The sequence below is a fragment of the Pinus tabuliformis genome, chromosome 6, assembly GCF_031772625.1.
Source record: "Pinus tabuliformis cultivar Carrire ecotype Pingquan chromosome 6, CPIR1, whole genome shotgun sequence".
NCBI lineage: Eukaryota > Viridiplantae > Streptophyta > Pinopsida > Pinales > Pinaceae > Pinus > Pinus tabuliformis.
Window position 1 is genome coordinate 189,696,060 of NC_142292.1, and position 11,820 is coordinate 189,707,879.

The following is an 11,820-nucleotide window of genomic DNA, read 5'->3' on the forward strand; positions in this document are numbered from 1 at the left end:
GTAAACTTCCCATTGATGTATGCAAGTCCCAAGGTACTGAAGGAAGAGTTTCTAAGTCAACTTCCTCGATAATGAGCTTATGTCAACGGGAAGCGACCCATTGCAGGAGGGTCTTGATGTATCCCCCATCAATGACACGAAACAGGTATCATGATTTGAGACAGAATGATATTGATGTGGAACTAGTTCAGGAATAATGGACATGGAATGAAGGCATAAGAGTATCGCAGCAAATATCAACTGAATTACTTCTCTTTAACGCATCAATGACATTGAATGGAGTTGGCAACATTGACCCAAAAACTGAAAATGAAGGCTTTGAAATGGTGTGATGAACCAAAACACAAGTATATTTTCCAACCCAAAATCCACAAAGATGAAGTGGAAGAGTGTCGTTTTCAATAGCGAATCATTGACGTAAAAGGTAGAGTACCCTATTTTCCCAATTTTCCCAACCATCTCTGGTCAATACCTCTTTATTTTTAACAAACTCAAGGAGGATAGCATATGCTTGATTTGTAAGTTCATCCTTCAGATGAATCCTTCTGAGTATTTTTAACGAACCATGAGAAGGAGTCATTCGGTCCCATCATGTTTGACGAGTCCATCGTTATTTCATGTTTTTACCAGTCCATTGAAGGTATAACTCAGCTCCTTTTTCATGTTTAGAGAGTTTGAAAAAGAGATGAAAAAAAAAATCCAAAGGTTCCTTTTCATAGATAGTGTCTTAACTTAGAAAAGGTAGAAAACAATACTCAAGAGAACCTCTTAGCCATGTTCGACAAAGGTATTTTTTGGGAGTTTTAATCGATAATTAATCCTCCTAATATTTAATTTTCAATATGAGACTCGTAAACATGATTTGTACTACGTTTTTGGCTCAGCTTAATGGTTAGAATAAATAAGTTTCCTTAATAATAATGGTTTTAAAGAAACAAAATGAAATCTTAATGAAATTCCCTAAATTTATAAACATAATTGAATTGATGTCACACTGCTTATAAAACCAAATCTATGTTACTGTTCTGGCAAGTGAACTAATTCTAAATTACCCTATGCTATCAAATTGAATTAAATCTACTCAAACCAAAGCAAATACTGTACTCAAAACCTATTTGAAGCTAAATTATTACTTTAACTATGATAAGATTACAAAACCATTCCTACTTATGATATTTAAACGTTCACACTTATCAACACTTCTCAACTATTTTAATTAAATGGAAACTATCTAATCTATCTAAGCTCTGGATTCCTAATTTAAAAGACACTCAAACATTGAAATGTAGAGACTATCTATCAAAACAATTGAGATCCTACAAGCATTTGATCAAACCAGACTAACTACAGCACTCACACTATTCCTATTAAACTCAAAATATCTCACTGCTTAGCAAAAGGAATTGATAAACCAAGACCACATTCTGCCAAATGAAAGTATTCTTAAATCCTCATGTTGTAAATCTATTTGGTTCTATTCTATTACTACAACAATTTGAAGTATTGTTGCCTAGCTAAAGATTTAACATGACTTTGTTTTATGACTACTGCTGCAAACACGCAGAAGCAATCTTATGATACAATCTCAAAGACCCTACAACTCCAAATCATGCTCTATTTCTGATTTATGTTTATCAATGCATCAGAGGTTCACACTTGGTCCAATTCACAATTCACCAATCAAACTTACACAGGAAATCTTCATTTTGCTCAAAGGTTAATGATACACTTGCGTTCAACATAAGAGATTCAAGTATGCTCTGTGTATAGGTATTTAATACATCAACAAGTATTCACGACGCTAATCTAATGAGGCAGAGAGATGCTCTGTGAAAGTTAAGCAGTCAAAACACAGTGACCTGTGCATGATCCTTGAGACCAATTTATACGAAATTATCAAAGGTTATGGAGCTTGGTCTTTCAATCGAACTTAGCAAAAGCTACAGCACTCTGTAGTCTAATTGAAATTGACAAACATTCAACATGCAGTAATCAAATTGAACTTGAAAGGCAATCAAAATGAAAACTAAAATAATTACTCAGAATGAAATCTTAAATGTTTCACACAGAAATCAAATAGAAACTAATACATACAGATATTATAACTATGTTATGCATACAGTTACAAGAAGCTGACTTCGGACTGCTTTCACATAGCAAAATGAAGAATTGAATAACAACCAAGCATTTAATTGAATGAAAATAAATTAAACTACAACAATCACAAATCTAACTGAGTATGAATGAATCAAGCTACAGCAATCAATCTAAGATGAAAAAGGAAACTTTCTCCTAGGTGATGTTGGGCCCTTCCCACACCTGGGGAAGCTCTGGAACTTGCAGTAAAAGGAAGATTGTTAAAACATGCAAATCAAATACTCACAGCTAACTAAAACTGGAACAATCTCGCTCTCGCCAAGGCCATGTATATTACTGAAACAAAGTCAATTATAATTGTAAGGTGCTTTAACAGCACTTCAATTCTCAATAGCTTTCACTCCCCCCCTTCCCATGCTTGTTGCTCTACCTTTTATACACGCTGAAGGTGAGATTAATTACATTCTAAAGGAAATGGGACAAAAAAACAAATTCATGCTATGTTTGAATTCTCTAGATGGCCTTCGAATAGCTAATGGTTGATGTTGATGTTGATCAATGCATGGATGGAGGGCAAGAACTTATCAAACCCTAACTATGGCATAAAAATAGGCAGATCTGAATTTCACTGTCAAGTACAAATCTGGATATTTTATATGAATTGGCCTCAGAGAACTCCGCATATCTTCTAAACCGTAATTAATTTTCTAAAAAAATTTTAGATTTAGTAAACTGGCTATACTAGGACCAAAACCCATGTTCCATATTTTCTTCATTCACCTTCAACTGCACAGAAATCGACGCGGAATTCAGCAATTGGAAACTTATTGCAGATTTAGGCAAATTTGTGAATTTCCTTCTAGAGACCCACATGAGTGACCTAGGTGCAATCCAGGTTATGGAAAGGTATTAAAACATTATTTTTGACAATAACCTCTCTCAGTTTCTTCGAAATCATTCCAAAAGTGTCAAATCCCCAATTGGTCATTTCCATACTCTACTGGCTTGTGAAGAAACTCGGCGATGGAACCCTATGCAAAAAATGAGCCTAGCGAAACCGTCATTAGTAAATCATGGCATAATCATATTTAATCATATAAAATCTAAGAAAACTAATGATGGTCAACCACAAGACGTAAAATGTGATTTGGCGGCAAGTTGATGGAATTAGGGTATGGAACGGGTTAAAGACCTAGGGTTTTAAGGTATGAATGGTGATATTGCATGATGAAAACATGGGCATTTTCGAGGCCCATCATCACCCCATGCCTGCGTTTTTTCATTTCCTCATGCAAACAAATACTTTGCTTATATATAGGTTATTATGGCATCATGGCTTTGGGCAGGGTTAGTTCTTGTGGAGTAATGTTGCGTGAAGATTTGGGGTGTTGGTTCTTGTGGAGCAACACCATACTTATTTGACTGCCATAGATTTAATTGTGAGAGCGATACAAGTTGAGGATAAGAAATAGATATGGTAGTAGGCAATGATGAATGAGATGATAAGTGATAATGGAAATGGTGGATGAGATGAGGTGGTGATGGTGATAGTGGATGGGGTGAGGTGGTTGCATACGCTACTCTTGTGAGGCAAATGCTTATGGATTTTTTTCCTTTATGAAGGGAAGCAATGAATTCATCCTCTATTGGATACATTCAATTGACAATATGTGCAAATGTAGGAGGGGAAGGCACTATAGTTACTGCTTTTCTTTTACATGAACCAATATACTTTTCTTTTCATGATTATGACCTAATTAGAGTAGCATGCATTTTATTATGAATGAGGAATTTGCAAATGAAGGGTATATGGAGAATGGAATACATGGTGGTTAATCATCAAAGCTTCCTTAAATCTCTAATGAATTAAAGAATCTTAAGCCAACTTTACCTCAAGTTACCTTTACTTTTGATGTACTTGTTGTTGTAAGATGAAGTGGAAGATGAACCAGAACACAGCTGAAAGTTGGAGTTGGAATGATTGTTGCTGATGTGTATATGGATCTGTTGAAGAAGGCTAAACTGGAGATAGTAAAGGAGGCTGAAAAATGAAGGTCCCCTTCTCCCCCATGCCTGAGGAGTTGTATGTCCCCAAACAAAGAAGGAAGATGACTGCTACAAATGATGATCAAGCTGCTATATGGCAACCTTTATTGAAACAAGATGACTGCTACAAGAAAAGGAAATGCTGCTACAAATGTCCACACTGATGCAAATCTGTATTAAGATCACAAAACCATATAGTCTTCAACTACTACACACCGTGTGCAATCCTTCTTATGTGAATAAATAGTGTCAATGTCGAACATAAGAAAGAATCATTGGATTATCAAGCATTGAGGAAATCGTTAACTAATGTGAGATATCCCACCTTTGATGCCAATGGGAATCAAGGCACTAGGTACATTCTACTAGCCATGAATAGATTTTTAGAAGTCGAATGGACTGCAAAATTCATCCACCAAGAAACATTGATGTATTCCCTTGGTAGATGGAAAGGGTACCTGCCATTAAGGCATGCAAGCTCCTAAGTACCTAATCTAACCCTAGCCTTGGTCCCAGATAATTTGCTGATGTCGATGGGACAAAGCTTGTTGGTAGGTGGGCCTTAAGGGATCCCACATCAACCAACACAAATACAAGACATAATGATTCGAAATATACATGATTTGAATAACTCATACAAATTTACAAACATTATTGGGAACTTTGCCCGCCAGTTACCTGGTTTTCAAGAAAAGTCCCTACCCAGTTGTGCCAAACAAGTTGGTTTTCACAAAAGGAATTATTTTCTCTTTACTATTTTCATTTATTTATTTAAAATACAAACTTTCCTATTATGTTGAATAAAGGGAGATGAACTCCTTCAAGTGAAGGAGTACTTCCAATGCAGCCATGTGCGGAGCAGGTACAAATAGATATTCATGCTTAGATTTAACATATAAACTTGGAAGTGTACATGAGCATGAAAAACCAAAAAATGTACTTGATATGACAACAAGAGTTTTAGAAGAGGAGAATATTGCCTCGATTGAGTCGTTGTTCGGAACTAATGTTCGATTTAATCATGGTATTCTTGGTACATTTCTTGATTTGGCCCATGTTGCTCAACCTCTTCGTCCATGTCATGTTGATTGTTCTCCGTAAGGTGAGTAGTCTCTTGATTACATTTTAGATCTGTTGATAGACATGTCAATAACTCCTCGATCTCAAGTTCTAATGGATGTTCTCCATTGATTATAGTGCATGATTCATTCATCTCCTTAGATGACTAGTAAGGGAAATCAAAAGAGACTTCCAAATCCTCTTGTGGTGGTGGAGAAATGGACAAGTTCTTGACTATTGTCAAGAATTTCTCTTCCTGAGAGGTAGAGATCAAGATCCCAGCAGCTACTAGGGCTTGTGAGAGTTCCTTCATATTTATCATCTTCAAGTCCATTTGGCTGATTGATAGTCCCTGTCTCCACACATATTAGTAACGGGGGTTCGTACAGCACCCCAAAATGATATAACGTTAAAGATTGGAATCTGAAAATGAATTTAAAAGCTATATTGACTGAAGTAAAGTTCACCACACTTAAGAGCGAATCATAGTACTATTTAATCTATTAAAAGCAAAACAATTCAGAAATTAAATATCTCACAGAGTGTTTCAGACTATTCTAAGGCCTATGTTGCTTGTGAGGCTTAGCTATGGTTCCTGTAGATGTGTCTTACTAAGTCTGTGAGATTTACAAACTTTGTGAATTACATGAAATTCAGAAATGAAATCAAACTGCTTATACTTCTACGCACAAAGGAAAGGAAATAAAAGTTCAAAGATAATCAAAAGTGATCAAACTTTGGAGAAAACACACCATAGTGGATGTGTGGCTCTTCACTCACGTCTTACCGTACTCTCTCTACCCTTTGACTTCCCTGCAATACCCTTGAAACTCTGTTAATAAAAATCTTACCTAAGCCAAAATACAACTCCCTGGCAACGACGCCAAAATGTTGGGAGTTTTAATTGATAATTAATCCTCCTAATATTTAATTGTCAATCTGGGACTCGTAAACACGAGTTGTACTGCACTTTTGGCTCAGCTTAATGGTCAGAGTATATAAGTTTCCTTAATAATAATGGTTTTAAAGAGACAAAATGAAATCTTAATTAAATGCCCTAAATTTATAAAGGAAATTTAATTGATGTCACACTGCTTATAAAACCAAATCTATGTCACTATTCTGGAAAGTGAACTAATTCTAAATTACCCTATGCTATCAAATTGAATTGAATATACTCAAACCAAAGAAAATATTGTACTCAAAACCTATTTGAAGCTAAATTATTACTTTAACTATGATAAGATTACAAAACCATTCCTACTTATGAAATTTAAACGTTCACACTAATCAACACTTCTCAACTATTTTAATTAAATGGAAACTATCTAATCTATCTAAGCTCTAGAGTCCTAATTTAAAGACACTCAAACATTGAAATGCAGAGACTATCTATTAAAACAATTGAGATCCGACAAGCATTTGATCAAACTAGACTAACTACAACACTCACACTATTCCTATTAAACTCAAAATATCTCACTGCTTAGCAAAAGGAATTGATAAACCAAGATCACATTTTGCCAAATGAAAGTATTCTTCAATCCTCACGTTGTAAATCTATTTGGTTCTATTCTATTACTACAACAATTTGAAGTATTGTTGCCTAGCTAAAGATTTAACATGACTCTGTTTTATGACTACTGTTGCAAACACAAAGAAGCAATCTTATGATACAATCTCAAAGACCCTACAGTTACTCCAAATCATGCTCTATTTTTTATTTATGTTTATCAATGCATCATAGGTTCACAATTGGTCCAATTCACAATTCACCAATCGAACTCACACAGGAAATCTTCGTTTTTCTCAAAGGTTAATGATACACTTGCGTTCAACATAAGAGATTTAAGTATGCTCTGCGTATAGGTATTTAATACATCAACAAGAATTCACGATGCTAATCTAATGAGGCACAGTGATGCTCTGTGAAAGTTAAACAGTCAATGCATAGTGACCTGTACGTCATCCTTGAGACTAATGTATACGAAATTCTCAAAGGTTATGGAGCTCGGTCTTTCAATCAAACTTAGCAAAAGCTACATCACTCTATAGTCTAATTGAAATTGGCAAACATTCAACACGCAGTAATCAAATGGAACTTGACAGGCAATCAAAATGAAAACTAAATTAATTGTTCGGAAGGAAATCTTAAATGTTTGACATGGAAATGAAATATAAACTAATACATACAGATATTATAACTATGTTATGCATACAATTACAAGAAGCTGACTCCGAACTACTTTCACACAGCAAAATGAAGAATTGAATAGCAATCAAGCATTTAATTGAATGAAAATAAATTAAACTACAGCAATCACAAATCTAACTGAGTACGAATGAATCAGGCTACATCAATCAATCTAAGATGAAAAAGGAAGCTTTCTCCCAAGTTATGGTGGGCTCTTTCCACACCTGGGGAAGCTCTGGAACTTGCAGGAAAAGGAAGACTGTTAAAACATGCAAATCAAATACTCACAACTAACTAAAACTGGAACAATCTCGCTCACACCAAGGCCATGTATATTACTGAAACAAAGTCAATTACAATTGTAAGGTGTCTTAACAGCACTTCAATGCTCAATAGCTTTCACTCCCCCCCCCCCCCTCCTATGCTTGTTGCTCTGCTTTTTATACATGTTGAAGGTGAGATTAATTACATTCTAAATGAAATGGGACAACAAAACAAATTCATGTTGTGTTTGACTTAACTAGATGGCCTTCGAATAGCTAATGGTTGATGTTGATGTTGATCAATGCATGGATGGAGGGAAAGAACTTATCAAACTGTAACTATGGCATAAAAATAGGCAGATCCGAATTTGACTGTTAAGTACAAATCTAGATATTTTATATGAATTGGCCTCATAGAACTCCACATATCTTCCAAACCATAATTAATTTTAGAAAATTGTTTTAGGGTTAGTAGATTGGCTATACTAGGACCAAAACCCATGTGCCATATTTTCTTCATTCACCTTCACCGGCACGGAAATTGAGGTGGAATTTGGCAGTTTGAAACTTATTGCAGATTTGGGCAAATTTTTGAATTTCCTTCTAGAGACCCACATGAGTGACCTGGGTGCAATCCAGGTTATGGAAAGATATTAAAACATTATTTTTGACAATAACCTCTCTTGGTTTCTCGAGAAGCATGCCGAAAGTGTCAAAGCCCCAATTGGTCATTTTCGTACTCTACTGGGTTATGAAGAAACTCGGCGATGGAACCCTGTGCAAAAAATGAGCTTAGTGAAACCGTCATTAGTAGATCATGGAATAATCATCTTTAATCATATAAAATCTAAGAAAACTAATGATAGTCAACCACAAGACATAAAATGTGATTTGGCAGCAAGTTGATGGAATTAGGATACGGAACGAGTTAAAGACCTAGTGTTTTAGGGTATGAAATGGTGATATTGCATGATGAAAACATGGGCATTGTCAAGGCCCATCAGTATTATTTTTTCATAAATTGTATATCCTAGTCTAGAAAGCGTTAAACTTATACTAAGAAGAGAAGATGTCTTTTCATTTACTTTAACAAGTTCGAAAAGACAAGTTCTCGGCAATCTTTTTATGTTTAGGGATATTTATGAAAAAGAGATAAAAGAGGACCCCTCAGAGAGGAATGAGTGGTATAAAGGGTATCAACTGGCTCCGGTCTATATGGAACTACTCAAAACATGCAAAGGTCAAGATATTGGCTAATAAGTGTTGGGTTGTGTTATATTCTTTCCACGACTAGCCCATGTAGTTAACTGGGGGGTTAGAGGGGGGGCGGAGCCCCCCTTCATTGTGCTGATTGCATAGTGTGGGGAGTTACATGGGGTTTGAGGGGTACAGGTAACCCCACTCTATGGGGTTTGGGGCAACGCCCCGGAAAATTTTGTTTTTGGACCCTATGTTAGGTTGGGCGGACCTACCTATGGTTTTGTGCATTTTTTTTGCACATGGTTTTGGAAGCGATAGTTTTCGGTCCATGGTTTTGGACGCGATGGCTTTCGGTCCATGGTTTTGTATGCGATGGTTTTTGATCCATGGTATTGGATGCTTCGGCATGTATAAATATGTATTGTAACATTGAAAGGAACATAATGCAAAATCAAGTTGGTAGTCCCAATTTTGGGATCCAGGGGAAAATCTCTATTTATATGTGTTTTATGTGTTATGCTCTCGCATTGTTTATTTTCTATGTTTTAGAATTCGTATGCAGGTAATTTCTGTACGGGGTTAAAACCTACATTGGGTATTAGAGTTGTTTTGGCTTCAATGGGATGCCTTTATTGTTGAGGGGTTTCGCTCAGGTCTGTGGTAGACCCTGTTTAGTGGGAGATCTGCGAGATCAATTCTGGTAGTGAAAGAAGATGGTGCACAGTGGAAAGATAGAGATCAAGAAATTTAATGGTCAGAGTTTTGAGTTATGGAAACTCAAGATGGAGGATCTGTTGGTGGATAAAGATCAATGGATTGCGGTAGATCCGGGTACTAAACCAACGGGAGTGTCCGATGAAGAATGGAAGAAGTTGGATCGGAAGGAAAAGAGCACAATACGATTGTGTGTCTCAGATTCAGTATTGCTAAATCTATCAGGGGAAGCTATGGCGAAGGCTTTGTGGGACAAGTTAGGGACTTTGTACCAATCTAAGTCTCTGGTGAATAAACTGTTCCTGCAGAAAAAGTTGTATAACCTGAGGATGAAAGATGGAGACTCGGTGACAGAGCATCTGTATGCATTTAATATTGTGGTAAGTCAGTTAGCATCTATTGATATTAAAATTTCATATGAAGATAAGTGCATCAGTTTTTTGTGTTCTCTACCAGATTCGTGGGATAGTCTGGTTATTGCAATAGGTAGCAACGCAATTGCCTTGCAGTTTGATGAAATAGTCCCATCCTTGCTGACGGAGGAGATGAGAAGGAAAAATATGGAGAGACAGAATGGTGATGCCTTATCTGTACGAGGACGGGCCCAGAATAGAAACAAAAATAAGTCATCGAGTAGGAGATCTAAATCTCCAGGAAAACCTGTAAAGGTGGTGTGCTGGAAATGCAGAAAGGAAGAGCACTACAATAGGGACTGTAAATCTAAAGCTCCTGATAAAGGAAAGGGATCTGATTATGCTCCTTCTGCAGAGGCGAAAACCACCTTAGATGAAGGTGGGGATGTGTACTTGGCTTCTTCAAGTACACATGTAGATCATGAGGCATCGTTGACTGACTCAAGTGCGTCCTTTCACTTCACTCCCCATAGAGAGTGGTTCTGCGAGTATGAGAAATATGATGGTGGTGATGTCTTCTTGGGGGATGACATGAAGGCTAGAATTGTTGGTCACGGAAAAGTAAAGTTGAAGTTGCAAGGTGGAAGGGTTAGAACACTTCCGGGTGTTCTGCATATTCCTGCATTAGCCAGAAATCTGATTTATGTTAGTAAGCTGGATGATGCAGGTGTAAAAACAATGTTCGAGAAGGAAACCTGCAAGATGGTTCAGGGGGCACTAGTATTGATGCGGAGAGTTCAAATTGGAACTCTGTACAAGCTGCAAGGTAGCATTGTTGTTGATGGGTGCAACAATTCCGTGGTTCCTGAAAGTGGAGCAGAAAACCTAGTGGTCTCTAGAGAGAATACCATGTTGTGGCATCAAAGGCTTGGACATATTAGAGATAAGGGCCTTTGAAAACTTCATGGTAAAGGTATGTTATAAGGTATGAGTAATAGCTCTCTGGATTTTGATTTCTGTGAAAATTGTGTATATGGGAAGCAAAATCGGGTGAGTTTCCCCTCTGGTGGTAAGAGGGCGAAACAGATATTAAATCTTGTGCACAGTGATGTGTTTGGACCTGTGAATGTTCCATCACTGGGTAAGTCTGTGTACTATGTATCATTTATAGGTGACTTCTCAAGTAATACATGGATATATTTCCTTAAGAAGAAATCTGAAGTCTTTGACAGGTTTAAAGAATTTAAGGCTCCGGTGGAAAACCAGACAGAAAAGAAGATAAAGGTGTTGAGGACAGATAATGGTGGAGAATTTTGCAGTAAGGAATTTGAATAATTCTATAAGAAGTCTGGTATAGCATGGCAGAAGACTACTCCATATACACCTCAGCAAAACGGAGTTGCAGAAAGAATGAACAAGACGTTGATGGAAAGGGCAAGAAGCATGCTCAGTGGTGCTGGGTTAGGACAAGAATTCTGGGCAGAGGCAGTGGAGACAGCATGTTACCTGGTCAATAGATCACCCTCATCAGCATTGGAGGATAAGACTCCACAAGAGGACTAGTAAGAAACGCTCTCCTTCACATCTGAGGGTATTTGAATGTGATGCATATGTACATGTTCCAAAGGAGAAAAGAATCAAGTTGGATAGTAAATCTGAAAAGTGCATCTTTATTGGGTATAAGGATGGTTTAAAGGGTTATAAGCTTTGGAACCCAGTAACAAGGAAGGTTGTGTCTAGCTGAGATGTGGTGTTCAGAGAGGTGAAAGATGTTATTAAACATAAATCCAACCAAAGGAACCTTAGAAGATAGAGTTTGAGCTAAAGGAGGAAGAATCAGACTCTACTGCAGAGGAGGAATCAAAATATGAAGAGCCACAAACTCCGAGTGTGA